We start from the raw sequence: 13,120 nt of genomic DNA, 5'->3' as shown, positions 1-13,120 counted from the left end.
GTTGTCAACACTATAGCATGCACACTGATATAACTCGATAACTGAATAACATAATCCAAAACTATACAACTGATTATACTCTTCAATGAATGAAAATTATATTTAATCAAAATGTTTAAATATGTAATCTACATTGCATTATATAGCTAATCTATGCATTTGTGAACAGGCAGCACAGTGACGCAGTAGTTAGCATTGCTACTTTGTGGTGCTGGGATCCTGAGTTCAGTTCTTGGGCTGTTATCTGCATGAAGTTTGTATGCTCTCCCTGTGTTCACTTTTTTCATTGAGTGTTCTGGTTTCCTCCCACATTCCAAAGACATACTGATAGGTTAATTGGTTTCTGTGAAAATTGTTCCTGGAATGTGTACATGTCTGTATCTGTGTGTGCTCTGCAGTGGACCAGCATCTTTTTTTGTTTTTTGGGGTGTATCCTGCCTTTTACCCACAGCATTCTGGGATAGGCTTTTGCCCCCTCATGACCCTTAATTGGATAAAGCAGTTAGAACATGTTGAATGTGTTTTTGAGCTCCACATACGTAAGTAGAAGTGTAAAAAATTACTTGAAGTGTAAAAAAATATGACCTCTTAATCTCTTAGTGACAACCATGCCCTCTTGATAAGAGCACTGGCAGCTAGCATACCAATTACCAGAAAATGTGTGACCTTCTAAGGACTATGCTAGACTTTTTTTCAATCAGCGCAGCTGTAGTATGTCTGAGAAAATGTTTTATGTCAGCAACATGTTAGATTCTGGACAACATTCTAAAACAGAGTTGTAGGTCCATTGATAACTATTTCATATTTGAAATTTCATATTTTGGTGTGTATTGAAATAAACTCTCAGAATACTTTATTGTATGAGTAGCTGTATTACTTTCTCACATGATTTATGCCTAACTTTGTATTCTCTGTTTATATCTAAATATTTTTTTTCCTGTAAGCTTCAAATGAATTTTAAATATTCAGAGTGTAATGGCTGCAATCTCCTGCAGTTGACAGCACATCGATATATGGGAAAATATTGCCATATGTATAGCACAAATACAGTTTATTTCTCATTTAACTCGAACCCCTGAAGAATAGGTGTGTAGTTACAGTATGAATTTATTTTTATTATTCACAAAACCAAGAAAGAACTTAGTTATAGATTATTTATCTTCTCAATCCTCTATTGTATTCAGGAAGATAATATAATATCTCAATAACTACTAAATTCCAGCATTTTTTTATTTTTTAGCAATTCCTGACTCCCTTACCTTTATTAAAAGGCTTATTTACTTTTGTGTAATCATATTTTTACTTATTTAGAGATGCCACAAGGTCTTAAAGTAAGTTACTTAATCATGCATAATTTTTTTAAGAGGTTCATAAAACGATTCAACATTAATCCTACTAAGACTGACTAGATTTACCTCCCACTTGCTGAGTGGACCTTTATCTATCAACAATGTATGAATGTTATTTTACTTTTTTAATTAGTACCATATATAATTGGGTATCTCTTTTTCCTTTCTTTCTTAAGTCAGCCATCTTTGTCATCATTATTTCTGAAGAAAAATTCAAATGTATTATTTTGTGTAATATTCACTCAGTATATCTATATTCATTTTTGTCCTATTTGGTTCAGAAGTCTTTGTAACATTTTTTTTCTAAATAAAAGTTTTTGTCTTATCTCAGGGTGTTCAATTAGAAATCCATTTAAATTTGAACTTTCTACAGAGCAATTAAAACTTTCTAAAGAGCAATTACATGTTTTTGAGTAAAAGAAAAATCTCCTGTCCTTTAAATAACCTTGGAAAATGTAACACCACACTAACACACTGTAATTCTTTCACAGTGTGTCAGGACATCACACTTAGGGAGCTAAAAACTGGTGGCTTTTTGCCTGCACTTGACTAGTAAGCCTAACTCATTCTGGTGGTCGCTGACCTCATCCAAGTGACCCACTTCAAAAGCCTTAGATCTTTTAGATTTAAAAGCACTGAACCAGTAAAGCTTTCATTCCAAAGACATTTTTTTTTCAGTGAGGCACTGCAATGAGATTTTTTTATTTCTTCTTTGCCTATTTGAAGGTAACCTATTGACCCAGGCGTGAGCAGCACTGTCTACATTAGGGTCAAGAGGTCACAAAAGGAGCTCACACATCCTTTCAGGAACTTCTGACCTCCCTTAAAGATCCCTTCAGGTTTGGGTTTCACAATGAGACCCCTACCCCCACAGCCATCCTGTATTGTGGAAGTGGGGCCAAGCAAAGGGGAATGGATTCAGACCTCTGGAGAAAGCAAGAGGAGGAAAAAAATAAAAGGAAGTATTGCCCTCCATTGTTAGCTTAATCCTCCTCCATCCCACCATCATTTAACACCTTTCAATAGTTAAACCTACCACGCTGGCTTTTCTATTCACACACTCCATGTTCCTTCCCTTCACGGCCCATGAACAGCACTGTAGTTCCCAGACTGTGTTAAATCGCCATTGAAAGGCAAATGAAAAAGGTCCGTGCAGTAGTGAGGCCATCCCTCAGTCAGCCACTGTCTGGGCCCCAATCTTTGTTATGAGCAATGGCCTGCTGTCACAGCCTGGAAGTCTCTCAGAAGGTAAACACATCTAATTCGGTTGTCACTTATTGTCGTAAAGGTATTTGTTCATCTAAACAGTACTCAGAAGCATTAGCAATATTTTAGCTCAGATCAAACTCTTGGGTTTTATTTTCTGTTAATTGAGGACACCCTCCTCCTCAGGTCAACTAAAATCTGCACAAAAACAGGCTTTACCACCATATTTTGCTGTGTTTACACAGAATGGACACATTTCAAAGCAAATAGTGTGTTGGGCAAGTTACATATGAATGTTCACAAGTGTTTTGAGAAACACTTCTTGAAATTCTTTCTAGGGGATGTGTAATGCTCAAGAAAGTATGTTTCTAAGTGTAAAATTAAGTAAATCTCTAAGTGAAAATAGTACAGTGGAGTTTATATTTACTGCAATGAAATTCCATTGATTGATTCCTGTGGAAAACACTTTTCCAGTGTTTCTAAGACAAACAGGAGGTTGTAGGTTACCTGTCATGTCAGATGACTGTTGTGTAATTACACTATGGTGTCATTTATCTGAAGTGATTGCATTTCAGCACATTTGCATTTCATTTCAACCTAGTGATGGTTCTGGAGGGAGGTTTCAGTATGGATATAGGATTAGATGACATAGGGCAAAAAGTGCTCTTGGTATCAATGAACATGTGCTCCTGTTCTCTGTTAAATACCACTGCCTTCTGCTCTTTTTAGCCTTTGTCATAACCCTTGCACAAACATTGAGTGGGGAGTTAAATGGAATAGCAGTGTTCTGTTACCCCTGCAAGACTATTTTGTGGAGAGAGCCACTATGGTATGATCCAGGTTCATATTCAAGGGGGTGCCTCAATCTTTTTGAACCAACATTGGCATGCAGTGCTCACACCAACTGTAAAGCAAAAATATTTTGCCACAGTCATGACAGAAAAGTAATTTTAAAAGCTGTTACCAAATAATAACAGCAAAATAATAATGTAACACTAATGTTGCATTTATAAATTCATAAAAGTATCCTAATTTAACATTTTAACATTGAGTTTCCAACTTTAAACTGTTTTAGTTTTATAAATGAGAACTGGTGGAAATAGGAAGTCCACAGTACAGCTTCAGTGTCCATGTTTTGGGACAAGTTTAAAACAAATGAAATTGTAACCCCAAAATAAACCATAACAATAATATGAAAATTGTCAACTCTGAACATATTCTGGTAAGCACAGTCAGGTTTTATAGCAGAAACTTCTGAATCAACAACTAATATGATAAAACTACTGAGTTTTCTTACAGGTGGTTTACCTTGTTGAAAACATAAAATGTAGGCTCCTGATGTGACCCTAATCTGGCCTAGAAGAAGTAACAATTCTGGTTTCTGCCATAAAATGGTGCTGTTATACAGATGTTTAGGAGGAAGTCAAATTGTAATCCAGCTCTCCCTCTCTTATACATAACTATTTGACCTGCCGAACACCCCTATGTGTACACCTTTTCTCACATTTGGAGTTCTGGATTTGTCAGAGACTGGCATGTCTTGCACTCAGTGTTCTTACGTGTCTTGCTCCTGTCCTCTCCCATGTTCCTTGCTTTGCTTCCTAATGGCCTTTTCTAGCATGGCCACAGTACTCTGCGATCCTACCCACATTTGCCTCCTTCACGCTGAGAGGGGAGTCACCTTCTCACCTGCGCGAACCACTATTGCTTCAAACTCAACGTCTGTATAGAAAACAACGAGCTCCCTGCACCTACGTTACCATGATGTCAATTGCTTGTTTCCGCTGGTGGCATTAGTTTTCTTGTGGAACTCACAACACAATCCCCACTCGCGGCACTTTCTCCCTTTCTCTCGTCCCGTGTCTCCATTTCTGGTCAAACATCCAACCCACTGAAATTACTGCCCCATTACCATTACCTTCATTACTTAATCTCTTCATCCCCAGGGCTCCTTTTCACTGTCCCTGCAGGAGTTGTCCTGGTCTCAGATGCTTAGTCTGTCGTGAAAGTGCAGCCCACAGTGTTAGTCTGTACTGGTCCCTGGCTCCTAGTTCTCAACCCTTGTTTCCCCCTCCCCCCACAGTCTTGTGTATCCCTTTATATTTGACATTTAGGTGCATTAATTTGAATTTAATTGTACTACTGATTAGCATTTCAGACCTGGTGTGAAAAGGAGTTTGGTCATGGTATGTTGCTACACAAATTATTTTCATGGGCAGCATGGTGACACACTGGTTAGCATTCCTCCCTTGCGGTGCTGGGTTAAGTGCCAACCTGGGATGCTATCTATGTGGACTTTATATGTTCTATCCATGTTTGCTTGGGTTTCCTCTAGGTACTCCAGTTTCCTTCCACAGTCCAAAGACATACCGGTAGCATATTTGGCTTCTGGGAAAATTGGCTCTGGTGTGAGTTGTGAGCGTGTGTCCATATGTGACAGTAAGTGGACTGACCTCCCATCCAGGGTATTGTCACGGACGTCCAAAGGGACTACCCGAGGGCAGCAGGGAGAGCGGAAAAAGACCCATATGCATAGCGGCGAGACGGGAAAAAGGCCCGGGGTCCTAGTGCAAAGAGTTCAGGAATGCCGTATAGAAACCTATGCCCTCAGGTAGCGGACGTGGGGCGACCTGGTGCTAGCCAGGTCTCAGGACATCCGAACGTCAATGCTGAGCGAGGGCAGAGTGCAAGACCCGGAAATATATAGCCCAAGGGAAAGAGAGGGACCGGAAGGACAGCAGGCAGGAAACTAGGGACAGCACAGAGAAGGAGCGCCCTCTGGCTGCAGAGGGTGTGACAGGTATACCCTGCCTTGTGACTGTTGCTCCCCAGGATGGGCACCGATTCCGACACAACCTTTCTTAGAGTTAAGCTTCAGATTTAAGAAGGCAGAGGCAGTTCTAAAAGTGGTTCAGATTTACACATTTCAAACCACACTCAGTGGTAGCATCAGCTGGGTATTGATGAGATAGAGATCACTTTATTAGCCATATACAATTTCTTGCATTAGGAATTTGTCTTTTTGCATATCCTTGTACGTACGCAACATACAAGGTAAACATATGTAGACACACAGACAGAGAGAAGCTTGGGGTTAGAGCGCAGGGTCAGCCATTTTACAGCGCCCCTGGAGTAGTTGGGGTTAAGGGACTTACTCAGGGGCCCAATGGAGTAGGATTCCTCTGCTGGCTGCGGGATTTGAACCGGCAACCTTCCAACCACAGACACAGAGAAGTGGGTGAAGTTGGAATCTAAGATAATTGGTTCCTAAGGCAAGTCTCCTTTGTAGGATTTTTGCTTCCCAAGGAGGGAGGTTTTTGCTTCCTCATTATTATTATTGAAATATTTTAAAAGCAGCTTTCTCTTAAACTGGGGGTATTGTGCATTGTGACAGATGACAACAAAAGCTGCTGCACTGGTTATTTAATACATAAACTTTCCATAACACAATTTCAATTTATTTTGTTTTTTGGAAAGGATGGCTATTAGTGCTACAGCATCACAAGTATAATAAACTGATGTTTTTCATCATATTGGTATGTGAGTCCAAGGGCTAATTGTACTACCTAAAATGGAACTGAGTCAATTAGATTGTTTGTTCCCCTAAACAAATTAAATTATAACATGCACACTCAAGCAAATCAAACAAATTATCCATGTTTTCTATAAATAATGCATGGTCCTAGTACTTACTAGTTTTTAATATGGGATTGGCTTTCAATTTAGCATTAATTCTGACTCCTCGATATAAAAAGAACATTTACAACACGAAAAAGCAATTTGCTTTAATAGCTGTTATATGAGTTTAATGTCAGGAACACAGAGAAGCAAAACAATGTGCCTCTGGCAGTGAAAGGACAAAAGTCTGTTTCAATAGTTTAAAGTGAGACATACTGTATGTGTTTCAGGTACTAGAAGCACTACATTACCAATTCTACTCTTCAAACAGCTGTTTAAAACAGCTGTAGTACCCAGGGACTAGAAGAGTGATCAATAGTGTCTATCCATGAAAAGGGTGAGAAAACATATTATTAGCACTAAAATAGAGGATTATCAAGCAACAATAATAATGGATGCACATAAGGCAAATTATATGGTGTATCTGTCACAAATTGATTGTCAGGAAATTCCTAATTAAAGATTAAGATAACCCATATAAACGTATAACACAAAGACATATTTAAGATAACATGATCAAACAGTTAACACTCTCACATGAATACGTATGTGAACCTTTGTCTTCAATTAGACGTTTCCAGTAAGTGATTATCTGTCTTTCACATTAAAAATTAAAACCAAAAACAAGTTGCAGTTCTTTATCAAAAATGTTGTGGGACTATGAAACAGGCTTCTTTTAAGAAAATTACTGGGATAAATTAACTACTAACTACCAAACAGGATAGACGAGCCAAAGGCCTTCTTTCATTTGTGACTTTTCTTATAAAGATATGTACTGTGTATTAGGGTAGTATTCACAATCACAACCATTGAATCATTCTGAGGAGTCCTGAGACACAATAGTGGAAAAAACCTGAGAGAATTGTTACAAACATTTTCAAAGTAATGGTTGGCTTACGCTGTGTGTTGTTCTTATGAAGCACCAAATGTAAAAAGAATATGTGCAAAACGATGTTTAAGCCTTACTGTAATTATTATCTATGCAAAGTTTGGTAATTAACCAAGGTATGACAAAGAAAATACTTTTACATAGTATCAAATGTTTATATGTGAGTTTGCATGTGTAAAGATATATAAGGTTTACGAGCTTTACTTACTCTGCAGAAATGCTACTTTTAAGTGAGGTAGTTAGGTTGCACTGTGAGTACACCTGGGCATTCTGGTTCCTTCCATTTACCATGATATGATAAAAGGTAGTAGACCAGACTCGCTCAATATAACAAGAGATTATGATGTTATTGTGCCCAGTCTTTATTTTGAATCCCAGTCTTTATTTTGAATCCAGAGTTACACGGTTTGTTTATTTGTGTTGTTCATACCTGAACATGCCTGAACCAAAATGTATACTGTATGTCGCAGCCAGTGGTAGGTACTTGGCAGCAATGATGTTCTCTCTGCCCAATAGGTCGCAGAATAATAATAAACTGAAGACACAATACTGTATGTGGGTTGCCTGCAATAATGCTGTCAAGATGTCCTTAGGGTCAGTTAAGGATGGTTGAACTAAGGGTCAAGGCATTTTTATACTACCCTTTATAGGAAAAGATGCTGTACTGGGCAGGTGGTGGGAGCCAATTTAGTTTACAGTGGCAGTCTGCATTCCACTGGGACAAGAGACAGGAAACAGCATGTTGCTGACAAATATCAGTAAAATGGCATTCCAGCAGTGTGTTGTCTCAACCCACTTTGTCTCAAGGGACTACGTAAAGAGTTTCAGACAGACCAACCTAAAGAGTCAGCCATTGTATTCTTGGTTTCCTGCTGTACCCTATTTTCATGTGAACAGTTCTATGAGAACATCTTTAACTGCCTCAGGTTACTGCTTATGTTTCCCACTTAAGGTTTTACTGCTTGAGGCCACTTTTTACCAGAGGGGCAACTCCAGACCTATTGTCCATGAAGCTTTTGTAGAAGAAAAAATGTTTCAGAATGAAACAGTATTCTTCAACAGTAAGAAAAAGTATTCAGTAGCACTGTCTACTTTATTAAACTTAATTAGATTAAATTTTAAAAAGTTAAATCAACTACAGCAAATCCCATTATATTATTTTAACTGAATGAGTCTTTGCAACATCAATGTTATTTGTTGTGCCTTTTTTTTGAAGATTTAGAGTTCTTTTATTTTTGTTTCTCACCACTAATGAACACAGACATATCTTTTAAAAATGTAACTCTCAAGTTCAGTAAAATTAGCTGGTTATATTTTCCTTTCTTTGCTGTACCATACTTGTCAGTTTGTTAGTGCAGTGTCAAGCAATTCAGTATACTTTTCAACCATAGTAATGCTGTCCAGCCTATAGATGGAATGCTTAAGTAGACTACTAGTCTCTCTATTCTCACTCTGTGGTTCAGTTAAACCCATGCCTGCTATGTTTAACCACAATAAAATGAGATAGTATTCTATGTGTCCCACACAGATGCACTATTTAATTTTTGAAAAATGATGCGACAAACAAGGATTTACAGTAAGTAAACAGACATATGCCAAATGACAAAAATAAGTATTTTCAGCATTCTGACCAACTGTAAATGTCATTAATTCAACATCTCTAAACTTGTTAAATCTCAGACATTTTTCATCCAGAAAATATACGAGATATCTTCAAATTAAGTTCACGTATAAAATGATTTATTAATTTAACGGTATTGTCCATCCAAAAGAGTGGAAATTTGTCTTTGACATTACCATGAAAAACTACAGTGTTTATTCATGATTTAAAATGGTAATTATTGCAGTTTGTGACTTCATTGTATTTATCTTGCATCTGTTAGTCTATCTAATATACATGATACATATGTGTGTATATTCAACTTTGAGGTATTGATAAGACACAATCAAATTAATTTTAATGGTGAAAACTTTATACTGTACTTTAAGTTGTATATACAGTAAAAGAGGTGTCTGTGGATTAGGTGTCTCTCAATATTTAGCATAGGAAAATAAATAAGAAATACAATTTGACTTAGACCACAGTTTATTAAACAGAACTTAATAAATTAATAAAGTTTAACAGAAAATGACTTGGCACAAAATGGAAGTAATTCTTTTGTATTTCTAGCTAAGTGGTATTAGGCTTGCTGGACAGTCAAAGAATAGCATTAGGGATCCTAGCTCTCAGTACAGAAATGTGAATCTCTGTCTGGGCCCTTATCCTGGCACTTTTCTGTCACCTGCCGGATTATAACCTAAACAACTGTTATCACACAGAACCATAACTCAATAAAGCCCAGGTCCAGCTTTAAAAAAAAAAACACTTCATAATGAGTCAGTTCTTACAGAGCACCTGAAATGTATTGTGGTAATATGAGAAGGAAGAAACAAACCCCGAAGTGGATGGCTTTTTTATGCTTATGCATGAGCGTTTGTGCTCAACAACAATCAGTTCTAAATAATCTTGTCAGCATGCACTAACAGGCCCTGCAAAATTAAATATAAAACTAATGTAATTGTTAGTTTACATTTTAAAACACACAACTGAAAAAAAGTAAAAATTGTTTTAACTGACACTTTAGTGTTTATTTCAAAGCACCCTTTAAGATGATGTGCTGACTTCAAAGTTCGTTTGAAAGTGAAAAAGTATTACTTTTATGTTCATGCAAAACAAAAAGTTGAAGTCACAAATGGTCACACCCTCTGTTCTTGTTAATTCTGATCCTTGAAATCTCCGTCATAAATAGAAAAAAATATTCCTCCCACCAGTATTCATTCTATATAAGTGTTCAGTCTCCCAATTTCAATATTTTTTTGCAGAAGGCCACCATACAGATACAAATATTGATTCATGTCAGAATTTCCACTTGGACATTTGCCTAACATTTGTGTATTGTATTCTGATGCACAAAAATAGCTCTGTGGGGAATCCTTAATTCTGAACAATTCTGATAAAGAGGAAACATTTCCAATAAGGATTTAATGTCATGCCCCTACTCTTCAGTAACGACTCCAAATGGGATGATTTATTCCATCTTGCAAAACAGCCAAGAGGTCGGGGTTTATAATATGTCTCATTATCAATTTATAAGATGGGTTAGTTTTGCCAGGGTTTTACAAGTATTCTATAGTCAAGGCTACCCACTATAATTTTGAAATTTATTTTATTTTGTTACTACTGAAATATTCCTTCCTTTCAGGTCAAAATGAGATGAATGAAAAAATGCATCAATCCTTCATTTGTGAACGTGGGGTGTTAAATTGCACCTCAAGGTGAAATGTGCGCTTATTTGTGTGTGTTTGAAAGGAAAGATTTGAGAAGGAGGGGGAGGTGCAAACTGTTTGAGTTTCCTGTGTTTCATGATGATGTTCTTGTCCACTCCTCCTTTTACAGTTTTTTCACATTTTGACATGGTAAAACTACTGGGTATCTATCTATATGTAAAGTAGTTAAAATTATGAGAACACCTGAAAATATTATACCAAAGTGGAATTATAAATAAACATTTAAACATTACCAGTAGTATACATCTTCTATCCTTTCTTACATAATGTGTGTTACTAGTGTAATTCCTAATTGGCAGTATCCATTTAGAAAAAGTCAAGGGCAATTAAAATTAATATTTACCTACTTAGTTAGGTAAGAGTTTTTGAAATTGTGATACTGAAACAGGCTAGCAAAACAAAATCTTACAGAAACACACTTAAATCCTCTTTTTTGTGACTGTACTCTGCATGAATGTCAAGCTGCTAGGTATAGTGATTCACTGTGATTCACTGCAGTAATACTTATTCAAAAATATTTTTTTTTTTCCTGTGACGTTCTCAAAAGCTATCATGTGAGCAGGCATACAGTGCTGAGTTGGTAATATTCAGACATTTGCTCTAAATGCATAAATGCAAGTGGGTGTTCATTCATAAGCAAGCCAGGAAGTGTCTTCAGATTTGTGTGCAACTGTCTCTCTGATATTTATTAAATACTAATGGTATTTGTTTAGCAATTAGGCCATGCTCATCTTTTCTTAAGGTGGCAGTGATAAGTTTAACTTAAAATCCAGGGGGTGGAGTGGTGGTTCTGTGGTTAAGGATCTGTGCTTGAGGTTGGAAGGTTGCTGGTTCAAATCCCACAGCTGGCAGAGGAGTCCTACTCTGTTGGGCCCCTGAGCAAGGCCCTTAACCCCAACTGTTCCAGGGGTGCTGAGCAATAGCTTACCCTGTGCTCTGACAGCAGGCTTCTCTCCCTGTCTGTGTGTCTCATGGAGAGCAAGCTGGGGTAGTGATGTTATGCACGTGAAGACAATGCAAGAAAATAACTGCCTACAAATGAATCCATTGCAAGTGTCACCTTGAATCATAAGGTTTTCAATTGCATTAAGAAGGAGTCAAAGTCTGGATCCACTGAAGTCAGTCTGTGTTGTGAAGTGTCAGATTGAAAGATAAGATTATAATCTTACATTGTCATAAAGAGAAAAGAAACCCTTGACAGTTAAATAATCATATTTTGTGATGGAACAACTTAAAGTAAAAAAGTTAAGGATAATCACGAGTGTATACTGACATTGAGGATTATGGTAAATTATGGAATATTTTGGTTTGCTTAAAAAAAACTGTAATATTTAGTATATGCAGTTTATGAATACATACATATTACTTCTTACAACAGAATTGAAAGTAAATGTTTAATTCTATTCACAAACAAGGCTATTATTTCCCCTACAAAGGTCATCCTGCCTACTTCATTTAACCCTATCAAGAGTGACTTTCTGACTTAAGTTTCATGACACACTAAATTCCTTCAAGAATATGTCTGTAAACTCTGAATTATATTTGGAAATATACCATATTCCATTTGAGAAAGGAAGATTTGTGTTATAAAATAGCCAGACAAAGAGACAGATTATTAGTTTAATTAAAACGTTTCCAGTTTAGGGTGAGTTAAGAACAGCACTTGTAGTGAATTATGGGTGTGAACATTAATGTACCCATCTGCAAAATCACATCACAAAATCACTGGAGATTGAACTATGTCTTCTGACTTCTCATTCCATTTTTGCAACAAAAAATAAATAAATTAGAAGTCATAGAAAACAGTTCTCAATATTTATACCCAGGATAGATAGTACAAAAGAAAGTTATTATATTGTAAACAAGGTTTAAATGATTAAAAAAATTATTGTTTTGGGAAGTTGTTAATTTATTAAACCATTTCATGCATACTTAAAACTAGGATAAATTACTCATAATTAGTGATTATAATTCATAATAGTGATAATAAGTGACTGACTTTACATAAATAAGAGTTTGAGTGCTATTAATCATCTGTGCTTAGTACTCAATTTTAAACCCTTTTGCTTTCAATTATCTGTTTTGAATACAGCTGGAATATTAAAATTAGAATTTAGTGCACCTTTAGCAAAAGCTACCTATTGTAGATCTATTGTGTTCTCTTTAGGCTGTTCGTTTTATGCCAAAATTCCAGTTGTGGGTGGTTAAAACTGACTAACATTGTTTTTCCAAGTCTGAAAAAAGCTCAAGAGAGGAGATATGAATGTGACTAAAATGTAATTTATGTAACAGCTCTGCTAAGGGCAATGTGGGCTGATCATAATGGGGTTTTTCAGTTATTTTTAACTCATTTTTTTAAAAAATAAATGGTAATTACTATTTTAATCCTTTCCACAGTACTGTGTGGGCCTTTTGAAGAAGGAATACAATATGATTCATTTCATTCTGATTTCTTTTATAAACTGTCCTCTGCTAAATTACAATGGAACCTAAGAATTAATCAAATGCCTATAAAAGTACCTTTATAAATGTCAAATTGGAATCATACAATAAAAAGGAAAAAGAAAAGAGAAACAGGTTCACAATTGCAGTACTCAGTAAATCAACACAGCAGACAGCATAATCATTTCATCCACAGTTGATGTTTTAGCAACATCTAGGATTGAAATAT

Source organism: Lepisosteus platostomus, chromosome 9, assembly GCF_059453375.1.
Source record: "Lepisosteus platostomus isolate fLepPlt1 chromosome 9, fLepPlt1.hap1, whole genome shotgun sequence".
NCBI lineage: Eukaryota > Metazoa > Chordata > Actinopteri > Semionotiformes > Lepisosteidae > Lepisosteus > Lepisosteus platostomus.
Note: the sequence above shows the minus strand (reverse complement) of the source record.